This window comes from Rhinopithecus roxellana, chromosome 15 (assembly GCF_007565055.1).
Source record: "Rhinopithecus roxellana isolate Shanxi Qingling chromosome 15, ASM756505v1, whole genome shotgun sequence".
Classification (NCBI taxonomy): domain Eukaryota; kingdom Metazoa; phylum Chordata; class Mammalia; order Primates; family Cercopithecidae; genus Rhinopithecus; species Rhinopithecus roxellana.
This window is the reverse complement of record NC_044563.1, coordinates 109,801,828-109,811,940: the sequence shown is the minus strand read 5'-3', so window position 1 is coordinate 109,811,940 and position 10,113 is coordinate 109,801,828. Positions and strand designations below refer to the sequence as shown.

At 42.4% G+C, this 10,113-nt stretch overlaps 1 protein-coding gene across 4 annotated transcripts in view; it reads left to right on the top strand.

Annotated features, from left to right (window-relative positions):
- Positions 1-670: 670 nt before the first annotated feature.
- Positions 671-10,113, top strand: part of EHF (ETS homologous factor) — a 42,420-nt gene continuing 32,977 nt past the window's right edge. For 2 of the 4 annotated variants that reach the window (XM_030918696.1, XM_010358369.2), the window contains exon 1: positions 671-858. The gene's annotated coding sequence lies outside the window, so the exon portion shown is untranslated. The remainder of the gene's footprint in view (positions 859-10,113) is intronic. The other 2 variants (XM_010358370.2, XM_030918693.1) reach the window with 2 other exon arrangements.

Sequence of the window (10,113 nt, the reverse complement as noted above, 5' to 3'; positions counted from 1 at the left end):
CACCAACCGGATAATCAGCTCTTGCATATTTGAGAGTTGACTGCTTGACCTGAACATCTCCTGGTAAGGGACCCTCCCTCTCAGGATCTTCCCTTTCAAACCTCTCAAGGCTCTTACCTGGGGCCAGGGGAGATAGGCTTTTCAAAGTTCATTGTATTGCCAAGAGTCTCTGTCAAGAAGGCAGTCATGGTGCCTGGAGAGGGAACTTGCTGGGAGCCCCTTCAGAGCCTGGTACTTATACAGCTAGGGCAAAGATCTTGATGCCAAAGCAGGGTGGACTAAATACAGACTAATAAATGAGACAGGTGCTCAAGAGGGCCCCCCTATACCATCATCTCCTCCAGATTTGAACTTCTACTCACTTTGCTTTTACATTCCCTTTTCCTGATGGTGTCTTTGGTGAGCAGGGTGCTTTTCACCTGAAACAGCCTCTGAGCTGAAAAGAACAGTCACCACCAAATCAATTCCTCATCCATTAACAGGTTGTCTCTCTGTTCTTGAGACACAGGCATTACCTGGTTAGACCTGTTTTGTTTGAACACTAACGTGTGAGTTGGCCAAATGCAAATGAGCCAATGTTTGTAATCCTTTATTTTATTTTTTTAAAGGGCTAGGTAGCCAATCAGAAGAGGGGGAAGTGACTTAGGGAATTCCCGGTTGGTGGCTTATTGCTTAACATCCTACAAAATGATTTAAAATTATTGTCATATGCATTTATCTTCACTCTGATGAGGGCTCAGACTTGATAACGCCCGTGGTGCCCCATCCCTATAGGAGCTGGTGAGATTGCAGCCTGCTGCCTCCCCTCCATCAGCCACAGCTACTGGATTTCCCACCCAGAATCTTTAGGTAAATGAGGTAAGTCCTGATTTTTAAAACTTCTTTTGAGTCTGGAATCCAAACACCTGAGTAGAAAGAGAAGCCTGCTTTAAACCGGACAGATGAAACTAGAAGAGACTCTTGGAGACGGCTGGCAGGAAGTGAGGCTCACCTTACCTGGGCTTACCTCACTGGGTCAAATCAGAATTTTATTTTGGAGGACAGGCTGGCTACTTTGGATATTATCTGTGAATTTCCTGCATTGTCTGGACTTCCAGTCTCTGTGAATTTAAAAGCCCCCTTGCTTCCCTATGCCTATGTGGCAAAACCATTCCCCTGGGTTGAATTCTTCTGAAACAAATAGGCAGCTAGAGATAGGTGGCTCTGATATAGCTCAGTGAAGAACTGGTTGGCTAAGTAGCTGTTAGGGCTCAGAGTACATGGTCTTGCTTTCTAGAGATGTCTTCTCCTGGTAATTTTTCTGACTCATGAGCTATAGGGAAAGGCCAATTTGTTTTTAATATGTTCCAGGACTGGAAAATGGCTTGAAATAGGCAAGAATATACACAATCACACTGGAAAAAGTGGCCAGGCAGCCATGGCAGGCAGGGATATTGGGAGAGCTGAATATCTAAAAAAAACAAAAATCCAGAAAAAACAAAAATCAATTTTGGCAAAGGGCTTCATTGTATAACAAGGGGACAAACTAACCCTTTGTTTACTCCATTTTGGGAGACTATGATCAGACAGGCAGTTGTGACTCAGCAGCAACAAATGCCTTCCAAGACAGGGATTCTTTTAATTTTGCTTGGACAAATTGTGGAGAAGTGTTAGCCCCAGTGTGGATTGATCTGGGAACAGTGGGAAATTAACTTCTTGTTGGTAAATATCAGACTGAGGTGAGAAAGCGACTATTTTCACCGTCCGTCTTTGCTGATTTACCATGCTCCCAGGATAGTGGGAGCATGTGTTTTTATTTATTTATTTATTTTTAAATTTTTATTTATTTATTTATTTATTTTTTTCTCTTTTTTTATTTTTATTTTTATTATACTTTAAGTTCTAGGGTACATGTGCATAACATGTAGGTTTGTTACATATGTATACTTGTGCCATGTTGGTGTGCTGCACCCATCAACTCGTCAGCACCCATCAATTCATCATTTATATCAGGTATAACTCCCAATGCAATCCCTCCCCCCTCCCCCCTCCCCATGATAGGCCCCGGTGTGTGATGTTCCCCTTCCCGAGTCCAAGCGATCTCATTGTTCAGTTCCCACCTATGAGTGAGAACATGCGGTGTTTGGATGCAGCTGGAAACCATCATTCTTAGCAAATTATCACAAGAACAGAGCATGTGTTTTTAAGATGGAGAGTGTATGATTCTGAGTCCAAGTTCACAGGTGCCACTGCTGGTTATCTGCACTCACCTTGGTGACAGCGAGACAGTGAGCGAATGGATTCCAGTAACTTACTGATGGAAGGTCTAATTCAGGAGTTGGTTCTGTAGCCATGGAGGTGAAGATGTGTTCAGATAGTCTTTCAATGTGTAAAAGCGCAGTTAGAGATTCTGTGTGGCTGTGTGTTAATTCCACTGGGGTCAAGGGAAAAATTTATTTCTAACAGAAGAGAAGAAGATACGTTATTAGGAAGAATTTCATGGCTAGGAGATACTATCAGAAAAGGCTCTTAAGAGATTTTAAGAATGACTTTAATAGCTGCATTTGGAGTTTGCAGAGGATCCACTTTTCTTTTTGTGACCTAAAATTCCGGGACGATGAAATAACTCACCAATTCCATCTTCTTATAATACGGAGTCACATAGACAACACTATTTTCACACCAATGGCTAATGGTATTTAAAAACCATGATGGAATGTGAATTGAGAGTCATTTGGAGGTCTGTAGTTGAACTTGAAAAAATAATAAATGTAATGGAGACAATACTTCACTATGTTTCCAAAATATTTTAGAGAGGCATTTTAAATGAAAGTCACTTTGAGGGAATAGCTGCGCTGTAAGTTCTCTTATATAACCATGCAAGATGGTGGCCTTCATCAAGACCTTTCAAGGTAGTGTGGGTAGGGTGATGTGTTTGATTCAGGCCTCATTTGTTATGGAAAGGCTCAAAATCAATTGTATTTGTTCTTTTTCTTTGGTTAAAAAGCACCTATTTGTTAAATTCAAACAATCCTTTTTGGGCTTTTTTTGAGTCGCTAGTCTCCGCATGGCCCGTGCCAATGCCCGACTCTTTGGCATACGGGCAAAAAGAGCCAAGGAAGCCGCAGAACAGGATGTTGAAAAGAAAAAATAAAGCCCTCTTGGGGACTTGTAAAAAAAAAAAAAAAAAAAAAAAGAGACAGAGTATCTCTCTGTCGCCCAGCCTGGAGTGCAGTGGCGTGATCTCAGCTCAATGCAACCTCCGCCTCCCAGGTTCAAGTGATTCTCCCAACTCAGTCTCCTGAGCAGCTGGGATTACATGTGCTCACCACTACGCCCGGCTAAGTTTTGTATTTTTAGTAGAGACGGGGTTTCACCATGTTAGCCAGGTTGGTTTTGAACTCCTGATCTCAGGTGATCCGCCCCTCTCAGCCTCCCAAAGTGCCAGGATTATAGGCTTGAGCCACCGTGCCTAGCCGTATTGTTTTCATTTTTAATCTATTATGTGATCTCCCAATGGAAGTGTCTTTGACCTTTGTGGACATCAGGAAAGCCTGATTACATTCCCACTTGTGATTCCATGTTTATGGGAACCCTAAATGCTCCCATTAATTGACCAACTTTACCCTGATCTTCTTTCAATATCTTTCTGACTCCTTTAAGGTATGAGACAAAATGGAAACTGAGAGGTTAAAAGGTTTACTAGGTTGAATTCAATTAGTGAATTGGAAACTGTAAGGAACTCCTATTGGGTCTCAGGTCAGAACGTGAGTGCTTTTGGCCAAAGTTCACTTCTAAGGAAGTAGAATTTCACTTTCTGGAATCTTGTGATGTTTTATTTCCTCCATATCTTTCCCATGCCCCCGTCCCACCCAATCTCCACAAATTTGGGGATTTGAGCACTGGGTTGTGATTGTTAGACCATCTTGCTTTTTTGAAAGCCCAGGGCAAGACCCTGCTTCATGTCACAGTATCAAGCACAGACACAGAAGCTCATACAAATTATTGAGAAGTTATTGTCTTTTCTCCCTTCCTCCAGATGGAGTCATCTCTATGCCCTTTCACGCAGATGTGATTTACAAAGACCTCTGGGTTAGGGGTCGGGTGGCGAGCAAGAATCCCATGGTAGAATTTGCTAATACACTTGAGAAGCAATGTCGTGGTTTTAAGGAACTCAATTTAAAGCTTGAACCTGATTTTCAGGGATACCGTGTTGCTCCCGTTTCAGTCCATTTCTCTTGTTAAGATCCATTTCTCTTGTTAAGATCGCTCTCTGGTAGAGTTGACGTGACACTCATTTCTGTTGTGGGTGGGGCCCTGGTTGGGAGGCATTGGCTCCACCGCAGCCTGGGTGTCTAGAGACCACATTCTCACCCTGCCTTTGTTACTGGGAAACCGAACGCGGTGCTGTGGCTTTCAGCTTGGGTAAGCCGGGTCTATGGCAGGGATCGCCATCTGAAGACAGATGCAGGAGGGCAGCCACACCTTGCCCAGGTTCTCTTAAATCTCTTGCTGTATAACTGAAAGGAGGGCATAGATAATTAACTTTATTTGACACTTTTCAGATCTAATTTTTAGGAATATGATTTTAAAATAACAGATTTGTTCTAATGAGCAAACAATCGTGCTGTTATTAAAAACGTGTTTACTTAAATTGAACAGGTTTCAAAGGGCCAAGCTACTAAGCTGTGCAGGAAACAAACAGTGCAGTGAGGAGAATGGCTCCTCACCACAGCTATTCTTAGCGTGGGACATAGTTTCAAGCTAAATGGCATTGATGTCCAGAAGCCAGGAGGTGCTGAAGTAGAAATTTCCAGGGATCCCTCAGAGTTATTTGCTACAGTGTTTATTATACTTCAGAGGGGGGTGGAAATATTTCTTTAAGAATCTTCCCTGAAGAATTTTGAACTCCAGCTTTGGAGTGATGGGAGCACAGTGCAGGGAAGGTGGGATGGGAGGCGGTGCCCAGGCGGTAGTCTAGGGACCTGGTCTTCTAGCACTGGCAGAGCTGTGTGGCCCAGAGCACACATTCTCCTTGCCAAGCTTTAGTTTCCACCTCTGGACAAACGGGTTTGAACCTAATCATCTTTAAGATCCATTTTAACCCTCAGATTCTGTGGCTGTGGTGATTGGGAGTGGTGGGAGTGCCTGGGGGTCGGCAGGATAAGCACGCATCTGTGAGAACTGAGAACAGGTGGGAGAAGCCTTCTAAGGATGAGGCAGCAAAGGTTAGCAAGAGCCCTTAAATGGATTCTTTAGGGCCTTCAGAATTTGGGCTAAGGGCTATACCTAGTGGAGGTACTAAGATCTGACACCTGGAGCCTTTATTAGGGAATGTTAGAATCCACTCCCATGACAACATCCCAGCTTTGTCAATTTGCCTCATTTGTCTCAAGCTGGTGGGAATGTAGAAGTGGACGAAACAGACTGTTTTGTGATGGCAGGGAACCATCTAAGCACAGGGGCAGGTGCTCTACTGGTGTCTTCTATAAAACGCCAAAACAACCTGCCAGAAAATGGACATTTAGGCACTCATGGTGTCTACTGAGTTTGTATGGTACTGATGAGCTTGCTTGACTGATTATCCATGGCTTATTGAGTAGATCGAATGTATGTGGACTCACTTCTCCTAGAGGAAGACCCTGTGGCTGACCCAAACATTGAGCACCCTAACCTGGAGACTCTGATATACCCAGAAAGCCTCAACCTTGTATATGGAGAAACCAGAACTTGCAACAGGACCAAGCAGGGTGGCCCATTTAAAGAGGCTCCTAGGGTTTTAATTGACCTTGTTTTACAAGAGACACACTGTAAAATACTCCTATGAAAACTTATTTCACAAGCACCTAACCACATTCTGTCTTCGGTTTGTTTTACAGGGCTGGGCCCCTTGTTCTGGTCAGTTGGTTCACATTATCTCTCCTCCTCCAATCTTGCCGCACACACTGGCCCTGGGAGCCTTCCTCACTTCTTTACTCAGAAACATCTTAGTTGTTATTAGGGGTACTTGCCTACTTATTTAAAATATGGCCAGTATAAGTGCATACAAGATGTGCTTTCTGATTAAAACAAAGCCAAAAATAAAAAGAAACCAAAATGCCTATTATAATATTTGGATTTTTAGACTAATAGACCACCTCATTAACTCTGCCATTTTACCATAACAACTTATTTTTACTTTTGTATGACCCTGTCTCAATGTCCTTTTTCTTTGATGTTGTTGTAATTATGAACATAAAATTTCATAGCTGCTTTTCCACCCCACTTTCTATCACAGAAGCACAATAAATAATCTTGGGGGGTGGGCTCTTATTGGCCCAATTGTGGCTTCAAAAAATTTCAGTTGCCTGTCCAGCCCTTTCTCAGCCTGATACAACGTCCCCCAAAAGTCTGTTGAGCTTTTCCTGGAATAAGAAGAGGATCTTCTACTTTTTGAATACAGTAATGGAGACTGGAAAATATGGTCATCTTGTGGAGGTTATTCCAGGCTTCTTCTTAGGAACCTTAAAAAAAATCTCCTCAGTATGGCCAATGATGTATTCTGGACAATAAGGTGAGCAGAGTCTGAAAGATGAGAACAATTTTCAATCTTGTCATGATGCTGACTAATGATAAAACTTGCTTTGTCTTTGCAGTGTACTCTAGATTTGACTCTAAATTCAGCCTGTCTCGATCATGCCCACTTAGAAAATTAGAGTGCAGCTAGCTCACCTTTTAGTCATCTTAATTCCACTAGGCAGAAGGCCGTGGGTCAAGGAATGTTGATGGAGTAAAATTTGACTGCATGTGTATCTGAAGTGGTAGAAGGCTAAGAGATTTTATGGCTTGGAAGCTGCTGAGATGTGGTGTGAAGAACACCTGGACTTAGAGTCCAGATATCTGAGCTCAAGTTGGACTCTACCACTGGGTAGTTGAATGACTTTGAGTGAGTTATATAAGCTGTAGCATCTAAATTTTCTCATCTGGCAAATGGAGTTTATAACGTCTACTGCACTGGGCTGTTGTAAGGATTAAATTAAGAAAGAATGTGAAAGCACCCGAACAAAACCTTGTGAGTAAATATTAGTAATTTGTGGAATGGATATCAAGGGAAATCTTCAATTTGAGTGTTTTCAGTGAGTTTCTGTTGGGTCAGAGTGAATGTGTATTAAATTCTGGGATTTTGGTTGTGTGTGTGTGTGTGTGTGTGTGTGTGTGTGTGTAGAGATCAATGTTGGTTCTTCACTGTGACCTTGGGAAAGAAATGCAATAGGGATTTTACTGGGAAGGTGGGTAGCAGGGAGATGGATGAACCATATTAAGAGGGGACATCCAAATTGAACCTTGTTTTGAGTCAGCTGCAAACCACCACCAAGGAGGTCCTGGGAGACCTGGGGTGATTGGGTACACAGCACGTTCCTGTCCTTGTGTCCTGATGCCTGGCACATAGGGACCTGCAGAAAATACTGATTCTCCTTCAGGCAGTTCACATGACCAGCTTTTAGGAGTGAGTATACTATTGCCCACCTCTAAAATTCTTGATCAAGTCTCCAGATGTCTACTGACCACTGATGCTGAGGTCATGAATCTTGGGCATTCTAGAGGCTTTGGGGGAAAAAAATTACTTCTTTTGCCCAGGCACTCTGGGGTCTACCTCTTAGTAAATTATTCAAATGAGGTTTCTGGTCATGCAAATGTGGTTTCTAGAGCCCATTTGAATTGAACAAGTAGTTCTTGTTATTAGTAAAACAACAAGGATCCCTAACCTGGGGTCCAAGGGTAAATTCAGGTTCTGTGAACTTGGATGTAAAAAAAATCATCTTTATTTTCAATACTCTCTAACTAGAATTTAATATTTTCTTTCAATATGAATGTAGGCAAAACTCCATGGTAGTATTAACTGCAACTGTGACTGTCACCAAGAGAAATCACATTTGCATGTCTTATTACACCTATTACATATATCACAAAATGTGGGTATTTGATATCAAGTTAGATTTGCACTAGGTAGATATTCTTATTTAATGTATTAATGAAGAAGCACATATATTGTTATCAGGTTGGTGCAAAATTAACTGTGGTTCTTGCCATTAAAAGTAATTACAAAAATAGCCAGTCTGACCAACATGGTGAAACTCCATCTCTACTAAAAATACGGGTGTGGTGGTGGCACACACCTGTAATCCCAGCTACTCGGGAGGCTGAGGCAGGAGAATCGTTTGAACCCAGGAGGCAGAGGCTGCAGTGAGCCAAGATCACACTACTGCACTCCAGCCTGGGCAACAGAGTGAGACTCTGTCTCAAAAAAATTTAAAAACCCTGCAATTACTTTTGCACCAGAATGTGATATCATGCATTTATTTTAAAAAGTATTTTGACATTGTCTTTTAAAATAGAGTTTCTTTTTAATCTTATAATATTTTACTTTGTCATGTAAAAATATTATTTTGAGAAGAGGCCTGTAGGCCTCACTAGATTACAAAACAGATCCATCGTACATTTGAAAGGTTAAGAACACCTCATTTACAGCATTCTCTCATACACGACTAACAAAATGACTTCTGAACAGCACCAGTTGATAGATGGTCTCTGCCAAAAGGGGAACATGATCTTCCCATATGTTCCTGCCTATGGGTAGCCTTGGAGTTGTGAAGAGACTTTGGCATAATGAAGATGATAATAAGAATGATAATGGTAATTTGTTGAGTGCCTGCTGTAAGCCAGGTGGTTACAGGCCTGTTCAATGTCATGTTTAGTTTAATCCTCTCAACGACCTCAGGAGGTAGTCCATGGAACAAAGACAGAAGAGACCCCTGCCCACCCACAGTAATGAAACATGGGTACGGGTGAAGGCCAATGTGGTTACTGACCCCTTGGAGAAGGTTGATGTCATGAGTGTGCAACTCGTGCAGTTCCACAGGACCCCATGCTTAGAAAGTTTCCGTGTTTGGTTTAAGGCTCTGCTGTTGCCATCTTGAAATTCTTCATAAGTTTTGAACAAAGGGCCCTGCATGTTCCTTTTACACTGAGCTCTGCAAATGATGTAGCTGGTCCTGCCTCTGGTTGTGGTGAAATGGAATGTATGACAACTCCCAGGGCTGGGAGTCTGGGCAGCTGCTGCAGAGAGCCCCCTCCTCATTTTCATCAGGCTCAGCTACGCAACCTCTGGTAGGAAGCTATGGCCTGTTGAGGAGAGAGGATGTCATTTTTGAGTTAGTGAGTTTTACAGTTTTGTTTGAGCTCCAAAGGTTTCCTCCAAACAACTGGAAGGATAGCTGAATAATTGCCTGGAAGGGATTTAATTCCTTGAAAAACCTTTCTGGTAGGGAGTTGCTGGCAATACTGGTGGGTTTTTCATGATTTTATTTTCCAGAGGGCTTGCTGCATAAACCAGTGAGCCAAGAGAAGCAGAATAAAGTCTGTTCTGGAAGGAAATATGAGACCTAGTGTGCCACGAGTCTAGTGTTCTCATAGGAAGGATCTAAAACCAAACTCGGCTTTCTTGCCTGCTGCTATTGAATGATTATCGCTACAAAAGGAAAACTCTACTTCTTCTAAAGAAGAAGTCGTCTAACTTGTGAGAAAATTCAGATGTTATTTGCCTCTTGAGCTGCAGGGATGCTAATGAAATAAGTCTCATGAAGTTCTGGTGGTGTTTTAGGGCTAGGTTTTTATAGACTGTTCCAATGTTCAAAACAGGGTCATAGATGTAGTGATGGTGGAAGAGGTGAAGACTTTTCCTCAATTTCTTTGTCTCAGGGATGGAATTCAGGCTCCCCCAATAACATTTTCATGGTCTTTCTCTGGTCAGTCAGTGATGTCCATAACACAAGCAAGCTTGTCATCAGGACAAATCTGTGATGGCTAAGACATCAGGTGCTCTTCCAAAAGAGCCATAATTCACCCTTCATTTTTCAAGTTTTTTTTTTCTTGCTGTTATTACTGCTCTTTTATCATGGCTAATAAGTCTGAGGTGGCTTCAGGCAGCCAATCCTAACCCCTGAGTCAATGTGGGGCCTCCAACGGGAAGCCAGACTGAAGTTCTGATAGATGGGTTTGAGTGGCTGTGAAGTGGTGTTTCTGTAGCATCCAGACTGATTTGCACTGAAAGGGAGCTTCTGTATTAGGGCACGAGGATGATCAATATGTCTCCTA